General features: G+C 38.9%; 1 non-coding gene across 1 annotated transcript; it reads left to right on the forward strand.

Annotated features, from left to right (window-relative positions):
• Positions 1-11149: 11149 nt before the first annotated feature.
• On the forward strand, positions 11150-11252 carry LOC132651774 (U6 spliceosomal RNA). The gene has a single exon (XR_009589339.1). It is a non-coding gene; the product is annotated as a U6 spliceosomal RNA (small nuclear RNA).
• Positions 11253-12145: the final 893 nt, after the last annotated feature.

The raw sequence follows: 12145 nt of genomic DNA on the forward strand, positions 1-12145 counted from the left end.
TTACTGTTTTGTTTATTATGTGGCAGGAGGATTTTCTTTTCTGGTCTAATTTATTGGGTGTTCTCTTGTATTATTATTGGCCTCTCCTTTAAGTTGGGGAAATTTTCTTCAATGATTTTGTTGAAAATATTTTCTGGGCCTTGGTGCAGGGAATCTTCTTTTTCCTCTTTTCCTATTATTCTTAGGTTTTGTCTTTTTCTGTTGTCTTGAATTTCTTGGAAGGTCTGTGTCAGGAATTTTTTAGATTTATCATTTTCTTTGACAGATACATTTCTTCCATTGTATCTTCCACACCTCAGATTCTTTCTTCCATTTCTTAGCCTATTGGTTATGCTACCTCTGTAGTTCCTGTTTTCTTCCCTAAGTTCTTTTTCTCCACAATTTCTTCCATTTGTGTGTGTGTGTGTGTGTGTGTGTGTGTGTGTGTGTTTTAATTTTTCCAATTCTCTTTTCAGGTCTTGTGCTATTTTGTTGGTTTCCTTCACCTGTCTGATTGTATTGTCATGTTTTTCCATCAATTCCTTTAGCTGTTTGTTTGAACAATCCATTGTTGCTTTTATTTCATTCAGTGATTTAAGCATTTTTTCTCTAAAGGCCACAGACTGTTTGGCTGCAGCTTCCTCTATTTCGTTTCGTATTTTATTTGTTTCCTCTGTTATATTCCTCATGAGCATAGATGTTAGGTCATCTCCTTCAATTTCAATTATGCTGTGGTGTCTAGGGCTATTTGCCCCTGGATAACTGGATTCTGGTGATGCCATATTGCTCTGGTTTTGTTGGTTGAACTTTTACGCTGTCCTCTACCCATTGGGCTATCTTAGTTGAAGTTAGTTTCTGGTTGTTCCTGGACTCTTGTAGTGGAGAGAATCTCTTTGGCTGGAAGATATTTTTTTTTCTGAAGGATGCCTTCTCGGCTTTTGGGGTATAGTCACTGGATGGCTGGTGTTTTTCAGGAGTTGCTACAGCTCACCTCAGGCTTAGAGACCTGGGTGGTAACTATGGTCCTGATTAGTCAAGAGGGCTCTCCTTTCACCTAGAGAAGTTCTGAAATCAGCTGCCCTCTTTCTTGGTTTCTTGCTGTAAATTTAGTGATCAGCTGCTGTAACCTGTGTGCCCTGTGGTTTGGTGGGTTTTGTTGAGGATAACTGGTTGCCCCTTGGAGCAGTACCTGGGGGTTGATCTCAGGGTTCCCGGTCTTTTGTAGGTGTGAGGTTGGTGCTTTGTGCCCCAGAACCCAAGAGGTAATCTGTGGTGGGTGAGTACTGCTATCCTGGTAACAGCAGGCTATCTGGGGCAAAGCAGTTCCCTGGGTTGGGCCAGTCTGTGGGACCTTTTCTGGGGATATACTGGGTTGCCTAAATCTGTCCCCTTTGCTTTTTTCCTTGTTCCTTTTCAGGGTTTCTCCAGACAATGACTCTAAGACTCTGGTGTCTTGGAACACAGTTCTGTCTGTAAGGAGTTGTTGGTACAAAGCAGGCCTCTGGGCTGGCGGAGCATGCACCCAACTGTTAGTCTGTGGGAGCTGGGTTCCCAATAACTTTTTGCTCCCTGCTTGGGCCCGGATCTGTGATGGCTGGGCGTACATTTCTATCTCCTTGATCTTCATCAATTGTAGGCATCCTTGCTTTGTCCCTGATTTCCATGGGATTGCTTTAAGTTTCTCTCTGTTTAGTTTGATATTGGCTATAGGCTTGCTGTATATTGCCTTTATTATATTTAGATATGTGTCTTGTATCTCTGATCTCTGCAATACTTTTAACATGAATAGAGTTTGGATTTTCCCAATGGTTTTTCTGCATCTAAGGTAATTACCTGTTTTTTTTTTCTTTCATTTTTTTTAATATGGTGGATCACATTGATGAATTTTTGTATATGGAAACACCCCTGCATACCTGAGATAAAGCCCACTTGGTCATAATGGATGATATCTTTCATGTGTTCTTGTATTCATTGAAAGACATAAAGTACCTTCATATGACCCTTACCAAGGATGTTAAAGATTTGCATGAAAAAAAAAATGCAAGTCTCTGAGGAAAGGTTTAGAACAAGATATCAGAAGATGGAAAGATCTCCAATGCTCATGGCTTAGCAGGATTAACATGGTAAAAATGGCTATCTTACCAAAAGCAAACTACAGATTCAATGCAATACCCATCAAATTACCAACACAATTCTTTACAAACCTTGAAAGACAAATTCTCACCTTCATATGAAAAAACAAGAAACCTGAATTGCTAAAATAATCCTTTAAAATAAATAATCTTCTAGAGGATCGCCATCCCTGAGCTAAAGGTGTACTATAGAGCAACAGTCATAAAAACTGCATGGTACTGGCATATAAACAGAATGGTGGATCAAAGGAACCATATAGAAGACTCAGAAATAAATGCCCACACTTATGGACACCTGAGTTCTGACAAAAATGCCAAAACCTCATCATAAATCCAAACACATTAAATCCATTAAATCGGTTAAAAGAAACTGTATGGAAGAGCCTTAAACTCATTGGCACAAGAGACAAATTCCAGAACAGAACACCAACAGCACAAGCTCTAAAAGCAACAATCCATGAATGGGACCTCATGAAATTAGAAAGCTTCTGTAAAGCAAAGGACCGAGTCATCACAAAAAAAAAAAAAAAAAAGTGATAGCCTTCTGACTGGGAAAAAATCATATATATATATCATCCTATATATATATAAAGAATTAAGAAGTTGAAAAGCAAATCAAGCAATCCAATTAATAAATGGGGAGCAGAGCTAAACAGAGAATTCTTGATAAAAGATTATCGAATGGCAGAGAAACACTGAAAGAAATGCTCAATGTCATTAGCCATCAGGGAAATGCAAATCAAAACGACAGTGAGATTTAAACCAGCAGAATGGCAAATAAAAAAAAAACTGTAGAGATTGTGGAGAAAGTGGAGAAAGGGGAACCCTCCTCCACTACTGTTGGGAATGTAAACTTGTAAAAGCAATCTGGTAATCAATCTGGTACTTTCTCAGACAACTAGGAATAGCTTCAATAGCTTCCTTTAGATACACCTATCGAACTCTTGGCATATATACAAATGAGGCTCAAGCACACATTAAGGACATTTTCTCAACCATGTTTGTAGCAGCTTTATTTGTAATAGCCAGAACTTGGAAACCAACCAGACCCCCCCACCTCCAGATGAAAAATGGATACAGAAATTGTGGAACATCTACAGAATGAAATATTACTCAGCAATAAAAAACAAGGAAAACATGAAATTTCCAGGTAAATGGTATGAAATGGAAAAGATCATCCTGAGTGACCTATTCCAGAAGGAGAAACACACACCTGCTATATATTCACTAACAAACATATAATATAACATAAACATACTAAAATTTGTACACATAAAAAAAAAACTAATTAAGAGTGAGGACTCTGGCTAAAATGCTCAATACCCATCCCGAAAGACAAAGGAGATGGACAACAGAAGAAGGGAAAAACAGGGAACAAGTTATATGCCTGCAAAAAAAAGCCTATGAAAGGCTCTGCCCTGCAGAGTGAAGGTGGGATTGAGTGGGGAGGAAGGGGCTTTTATGAGGAGCTACAAAGTGAATAAAGAGTAATTAATAAACTTATAATAAAATATTAAGAAGTATAAATCCTTTGGAGTTATATTATAGGAGGTGTGCTTTGAGGTTGATATGCCAATGAAAGTGACCAGACAGAAGGGGGTCTTTGTCTCTCAGTCTCTGTAACTTGTTTCTTTTGTTCTTGGTCTCTCTATTTCTGAATCTGGCTCTCTAGCTCTTTCTTGATGTCTCTCTCTGTCTCCCTCTCTCTGCCTTCTGCTTTTGATTTAGTGTGAATAGCTATCAATTCTGCTCTAGGATTACAAGATGTCTGCTTGTTGACATAGCATCCTGGATGGTCTCTGTAAAAATATAAGCAATTAAGTGGTTTTTGTTTATACATTTTCCTTGGTCAAGGACCATTTTCACAGTAAGTAATTCACTGACTGAGGATATATCTGTGAATTTAACAAATAATAATTGAATCTTTCATAATGTGAAAGTCACGTGACTTAATTAATGACCCCTTGAATGAACTAAGAGTTTTGGACACAGGAACTTTCATCTCTGGGTTGTGTGTTTTCAGCTGCTCAGCCTTACTTTCAATTTGGCCCCTTTAATAAATGGCTCTTGAAACTCTTACTGGCTTTCATCTGTTTCATGACAGAATTCTCCCTCTCAGCCAATCAGCACCTGACAGAATTTTAAAGTTTCCATCGAGATGAGTAAGCAAACTATCCTTAGTGTCCAGTATTGCATGCATAGGAGACTTTTTCTTAGAAACTCAACAAGCCTTTATCTCATCCCTTTTTCCAGATCCCACACACTTGCTCCTGTTTACCTCTGTGACAATCCATATAGAAAATGAAACTTTTATCTTTATTTAATTGGGCAGCTTCCTATATAGGGGAGCTTCAAAGTGATGTGGGATTAAGGGTAAGGTACCCAATGACAAAACGATCTCCTACTGTGGTTTGGATCTGAAATTTCCTAGGTAGTGACTTTAAATTGAGCAGTTACTTGCATACTCACTAAATATACCTTCCCTTTCTTATTGATACAATAAGCTAGCAAGGTCTAGGGTTCCCTAGGATATTGATTCTTTAAGAGTAGAGAAAAGAGAAGGAAACCGTATAATTCTTGGGACAGGTTTGGCTGAAATAGACAAAGATAGGTGTCTGTAAAAGGAGAACCGAAGGACAAGATATTATATGACAGCAAGTGCTATTTCACACTAGTGTTGGCAACCCTCTATTAGCTGAGTTGTCTTGGCTGACATGGATGGATGGGCAGCTGTATCTTACTCATTGATCAGGGAGCAAGTTTCCTGGTTCAGGGGATTACAGTTAAACCTGGGCCATCAGAACAGTGAAATGGGTCATTGTTATATGTCTAGGATACAAAAACACCTGTGTTACCTTCTGTGGTCCTCAAGACAAATACTCTGAAGGTAGTTTTAGGACCAGGACTGCTTATTCAGAGGTGCCACCTGACCTCAAGGGGTCTGACATAGCTGAGTAACCACTACTTCATGGCAAGGCTTCTCTGATGCATAATGCGTTAGTGGAAAGCATGTCTTACAAAGTCAAACTCTGCCCTCCTTTAGTGGAATATGTTCTCCATGTTAAAAGTCATTGTAAAAATTATCAACATGTTATTTTTTTGTTGATTTTGTGGCAATTTCATATTACATATTTTACACTCCTTTTCTGTTGTTCTAAGGTTCAAATTATTTAGCAGAATCTTTTCTCTATGTTAAAAGTCATTTAAAAATTGGCAACATATTATTTTTGTTGATTTTTTGGGAATTTAAGATTGCATATATTACACTCCTTTTCTATTGCTCCCAGGTACAAATTCCTACCTTTGAGTCACACTAAATTTTTTCTCTTTAAAATACTTCAATTGAATTGTTGTTCATATAGTCATTGAAACTTGATCAGAATCTTAGGGCCAAGTCCCTAAAAGAAAATTGAATTCATAATTGCTGCACTCTGGCACCACCCACAAAAAAAAGACATCAGTCCAAAAAAAGACCTGAAGATCTCTATAGTTCATCACCTTGTGCACAGATTTTCTTATGTATTTATTTATTTATTATGATTTGGTCGCTTTATTTCCCCACTCCTGCCCCCTTCATCTTCTCCTTCCAGACCCACCTTCCTCTATCCCTATGCAGTTTTTCTAGTTCCCTGATAGGGGATGTCCCCCTCATCTTTCTATCTGACCCTAGCTTATCAGGTCTCATCAAGGCTGACTGCATCATCTTCTTCTGAAGCTGATTCTCAGGGCATTGTTCTCCTTGAGTCCTCAATTCCCTCTACTTATGACACTGTTCCTGCCTCCTCTCTTGAAAGCTTAGAAGAGAACTGAAGGAAGGTAGAATGTAATAGGGAAATCCCTTTTAGAGCTGGGTGTTTTTATAGGTCTCTCTCTGCATAATATAAGACTGTATGGAATCCCATTTGATGCAGAAGGAAGCATCAGTTTGGATCCAAGAACCTGGCACTGATCTATTGGTTGAGGACAGAAAGCAACATATTTTAACAACAAATACCTAGGTTGCTTGACAATTGCCATAGGATACTCCATTGTGGATGTATTCCATGTTTTCCTTGAAGGAGATTGTCATTCCTGTACTTTAGTCTTTGGAGGTTGCTGGGATTTTAATCATTGTATTGAATAACAAACTTTCAGGATAACAATGTATTTCAGTCTAGAAATAGCTCCATCTTCTTCTAACTCCTGTGATTTGAATTGCAATGTCTCCTCGACACCCCTCTATTTAATGTGGAGTTCACAGTGAGGACATATCTGGTTATTGTTAGGAGAGATAGCCTTTTTTGGAAAAAGAAATTATTTTGTTTTTCTCAGCCCTTTTATCTTTTTTATACAAGAGTGCTTCTGATTTTTTTGAGTTTATTTTGTATCCAGCCACTTTGCTAAAGGTACTTATCAGCTGTTGGAGTTCCCTGGTAGAATTTTTGGGGTTATACATGTATACTATAATATCATCTGTAAATAGTGATACTTTGAATTTTTCCTGTCTGATTTGTATCCACTTGAGCTACATCAATTGTCTTATTGCTCTAGCACTGACTTCCAGAAACTATGTTGAAGAGAAATGGAGAGAGTTGGCAGCTTTGCCTTGTCTCTGATTTCAGTGGGATTGCTTTAAGTTTCTCTCTGTTTAGTTTGATGTTGGCTACAGGCATTCTGTATATTGCCTTTACTATGTTTAGATATGTGCCTTGTATCTCTGATCTTGTTCTGCCCATCTCAGGAACCTCCAAAGACCAGGAATAAACAAACTCTGCTGTAAATACATGAGGTTCTTTTTATTGTAAATTACAAGCTGCAGCTTGGTCCCACACCCCCACCACCACCAAAATGGTGAGAGCTGAGCGCCTCCTGCTCAGGTTACTTGGTGGATTTAAAGATTCTGGTCCCTCCCAGCATGCCCAAAGCAGGGGGGATTTCTGCTTGGAAAACATCTATTGGTCAAAATTGTACATTTTAAATTGACTGGCTATAGGAAGGTCCCCAGACCATTAATGATATGGTGTTCCTCACTAGGGGGATGGGCCAGCTTCCTAGCAATTGTATCTCTAGTGGGTGGGGAAAGAATGCATTAAGGTGGTTCTTCCCCTCAGGGAATTACTGGACTTCTCCACCCAACTAGCCTTAGTGCAGGCCTTAAAGTTTAATAATAACTGCTGATTTTTAATTTTTTGGTCTCTCAATCTCTACGATAATTTAAACAAGAATGGATGTTGTATTTTGTCATATGGCTTTCAGCATATAAGGAGATTATCCTATGTTTTTTACTTTTTTTCTTTCTTTTTTTAATATGGTGGATCACATTGATGGATTTTCATATATAGAACCACCCCTGCTTACCTGGGATGAAGCCCACTTGGTCATAATGGAAGATATCTTTGAAGTGTTCTTGTATACTGTCAAAAACATAAAGTACCTTGGTATGATCATAACAAAGCATGTCAAAGAATTTTATTAAAAAAAATTTCAAGTCTCTAAAGAAAGAATGAGAAGATATCAGAAGATAAAAAGACCTTGCATGCTCATGACTTGGCAGGGTTTACATTGTAAAATTGGCCATCCTAACAAAAGGAAACTACGTATTAAATGCAGGTTCCATCAAATTACCAACACAAATCTTTACAGATTCTGCAGGAAAAATTCTCAACTTCATACTGAAAAACAAGAAACCCAGAATTGCTAAAACAATCCTTTACAATAAAAGATGTTCTGGACATATCTCCTTTCCTGATATCATACTGTATTATAAAGAACAGTCATAAAAACTGCAGGGTACTGGCACAGAAACAGAATGTTGGATCAATGGAACCGAATAGAAAACCCAGAAATAAAACCACACACTTATGGACAATAGAGTTTTGACAAAGATTCCAAAACCATACAATGGAAAAAAAATAGCATCTTCAACAAATGGTACTAGTCTAAATGGATGCATACATGTACAAAAATGCAATCTGGTGTATTCTCAGACCACTAGGAACAGTGATTCCTCAAGATTCAGCTATCCACTTCTAGGCATATATCCAAAAGAGGCTTAAGTACACAGTAAGGACATTTGCACAACCATGTTTGTAGCAGCTTTATTTGTAAAATCCAGAAGCTGGAAAACACCCAGATGATCCCTGCCTAATTAAAAAATGATACAGATATTGTAATCCATCTACAAAATAGAATATCATTCAGCTTTTTTTCAAAGACAGGCCTTGGTCAGGGACCATTTTCACAGTAAGTAGTTCAGTGACTGAAGACATATCTTTGCATTTAGCAAATAATAATGAAACCTGTGAAAATGGGAAAGTCGTGTGGTTTTATTAATGACCACTTGAAATATGTGACCCTTTTGCTGTACTAACAGTCTTGGACACAGGAACTGACATGTCAGGGTTGTGTGCTTTCAGCTTCCCAGACTGAAGCATGTAGGACTGCTCAGCCTTTCTCTCAAGCATGCTGTCTACTTGGCCCTTTTAATAAATGGCTCCTGAAACTCCTACTGGCTTTCACCTCTTGCATGACGTCATTCTCCCTCTCTGCCAATCAGAACCTAAGAGAATCTTGAGGTTTCCATGGAGATAAGTAAACAAACTAATCCTTGGCACATGTTAATCTTTGTTTGAAACCCAACAAGCCGTTATCTCATCCCTTTATCCAGACCCACACCTTTACTCCTCTTTACCTCTGTGACAATGTCAGGTAGGAAATGAAACTTTAATGTTTATTTAATTGGACAGCTTCCTTAGTAGAGAAGCTTCAAAGTGATGTGTGGTTAAGGGGAATGTACACAAAGACAAGGTAGTTTCCTTCTGTGGTCCTGGATCTGAAATTTCCTAGGTAGTGACTTTGAACTGATGAGTTACTTATATAATCACTAAATGTCCCTTCACATTTTTTATTGAGATAGAGGTTGGTAGGGCCTAGAGTTTCCTGGGATATTGAGGCGTTAAGAGCAAGGAAAAGAGAAGGAAACCAGACAATTCCTGGGACTGGCTTGGCTGAAACAGAGAATGATCAGTGTATGTAAAAGGAGAACTGAGGGACAATAAAATATTTTATGGCTGGTGCTGTTCCACACTAGTTTTGCCACTGTCTATAAACCGGGTTGCCTTTTACAGACCTAGCTGGATCAGCAGCTGTGTCCTACTCAGTGGTCAGGGAGAAACCCTCTTGTTCCTGGGGTTTACAACGGAAACTGGGCATTCAGGATAGAGAAATATGTCCATGTTATATGCCTAGGATACATGAACAGCTGTTTCCTACTATTTTCCTCCAGACAAAATCTCAAAATGTAGTAATAATACCTGGACTGCTTATTCAGAGAAGCCACCTGAGTCATAGGGTCAGTGGTAGCTGTGTAAACACTAGTTCCTGGTTAAAATTCTCTCTTACATAATGAGCTTTCAAAAGTATATCTTACAAAGTCAAACTCTGCCCTCCATTAGCAGAATTTTTTCTCCATGTTAAAGATCATTGTAAAAGTTGTCAACATATGATTTTTATTGATAATGTGGGAATTTCATATAACATACATAACACGCATTTTCCATTGCTCCCAGGTTCTAATTCCTATCATTTGTCACACTAAATTTTTTGATACACCAATTCAAGTGTGTGTTTTTCATATACTAATTGGAACACGATCAGAGTCTCAGTGCCATGTCCATTAAAGAAAACTGAATTCATCCTTGCTGCTATTCAACCTAATAACACACCGAAGAAGAAGCCCTCAGTCTTGAAGATCTCTATACTACATCACCTTGATCACAGTTTCTCTTATGTATTTATTCATTATGATTTCTTCACATTGTATCCCCTCCGCTGCCCTCTACCTCTTCTCCTTCCAGTACCACCCAACCTCCCTCTTCTACCCCTAGGCCCTTTCTCTACTTCCCTGATAGGTGAGGTCCTCCTCACCCTTTTAACTGAACTTAGCTTATCATGTCTCATCAAGGCTGGCTGCATATCTTCTTCTGTGTGTTGATTCTCAGGCCATTGATCTCCTTCTATCTTCAATTCCCTTTAATTATGACAGTCGTCCTGCCTCCTCTCCAGCAGGCTTCCCAGAGCTCTGAGGTGAGGAAGAATTTTATAAGGAAATGCCATTTAGACCTGGGTGTTTAAGGTCTACCTGACTCCACAATATCGGACTGTGGGTCTCTGTATGCATTTTAGTTACTTTACCCCAAATGATTATTCCTGGTTCCAAACATAGCTGAATAATACTCTGTAACAGAATTTTTCACAAAGGAGAACATCAGTCCTGTTCTTTAGAACGTGGAATTTGCTGGAGAAAACAGGGAACAAGGTAGGAGCCTACAACAGTGGGCCTCTGAAAGTCTCTGCCCTACAAACTATCAAAGCAGATGCAAAGACTTATGGCCAACTGTTGGGAAGAGTGCTTGGAATCTAATGAAAGAAGAGGGAAATAGTAAGATCTGGAAAGGAGAGGAACTCCACAAGAAGAGCAACAGAACCAAAAAATCTGAGCACAGGATTCACTCCTGAGGCCCATACTCCAACTAAGTACCATACATGGAAATAACACAGAACCTCTCCAAAGATGTAGGCCATGGCAGTTTAGTGTCCTATGGGGTTCCATAGTCATGAAAACAGGGTGTTCTTTGAGGTTGATATGCCAAACAAAGTTACCAGAGAGAATGGTGTCACTGTCACTAGGTATCTGTCACTTTATGTGTTTGTTTCTGTTGGTCGCTGTCTCTTTAGCTCTTTGCGTCTATATCAGTCCCCCTCACTCTTCCTGCTTCTTGTGGTTCTTAATGAAAAGCTCTAAGTTTTCTTGAAGGACTACATAGGGATGACTGCTTGCTGATGAGATATAATGGATGATCTCTGTAAAAATATAAGCAATGTACAAATTAAATGCTTTTTCATCATTGATTTGCCCTAGGAAACATTTTCTCAGAAAACATTTAACTGAAGTAAGGATATATCCATGCATTTAACAAATAATAATGGAATCTGTGAAAATGGGAAACTCAAGTCAAGGACATGTGATTTAATTAATGACCACTTGAAATAAATACATGGTGCTCTCTTCAATAGCACATATACTAAATTGGAACAATACAGAGAAGTTCATGGTCCCTGTGTAAGTATGATATGCATATCAGTGAAGCATTACATATTTTTTGGAGAAATTAAAGAAAACACAAATAGAGGGAATTGTGAAGTGAAAGAACTTAGGGAAGAAAACAGGAACTACAGAGATAAGCATAACTAATAGACTACAAAAGATGGAATAAAGAACCTCAGGTGTGGATAATACAATGGAAGAAATCATTGTATCTGTCAAAGAAAATGTTAAATCTAAAAAATTCGTGACACAGACCATTCAACAAATACAAGAAAACAAAAAAAAGACAAAAACTGGGGACAAGATGTCTGCTCCAGGAGAACAGGGCATCTGAGGAGCTGGACAACATTTCCTGTACAACAAACAAGAGACTGAACCCTGAGCCCTAAAACAACAGTGATCGTGTTTTTCAGGTGAGAAGAAACCCCCAAGGTGTGAGAATCAGTCTTGACCACTCTCAGGTCCCCCAGTCAGAACCCTGAAGAGATCTCGGGTCACACAGGCACTAGGTCCCCAGACCAGAGCCATATGCCTACATGTCCTGATCACCTTCCCAGGCTAATCAGTGGGCACAAAAACAGCAGAGACTGGGAGTCCCTGTCATGAAATAATCCACAGGGAAGGAAGAAATCTGTACTGACTTAAATTACCTAATCCTTCCCTGGAAAAAGTCTCACAGACTGTTGGGGCAGAGCCACCTTCACTGAGCTGTGCTCCAGAAACAGGCACAAACATTTGCTGCGCGCCAGTTGTCCAACTGTGTCACAGCAGCTGATCATTAAATTTACAGCAAAAACCCCAGAAACAGGGCAGCTTTCTTCAGGATTTCCCTGGGTGAGAGAAGAACCCTCTCGACTAACAAAGACCACAGTTACCACTCAGGTCGCTATCCCTGACATGAGCAACAGCAACTCCTGAAAAAATGCAAGCCATCCAGAAACTATACCCA

The sequence above is a fragment of the Meriones unguiculatus genome (assembly GCF_030254825.1).
Source record: "Meriones unguiculatus strain TT.TT164.6M chromosome Y unlocalized genomic scaffold, Bangor_MerUng_6.1 ChrY_unordered_Scaffold_25, whole genome shotgun sequence".
Lineage (NCBI taxonomy): Eukaryota > Metazoa > Chordata > Mammalia > Rodentia > Muridae > Meriones > Meriones unguiculatus.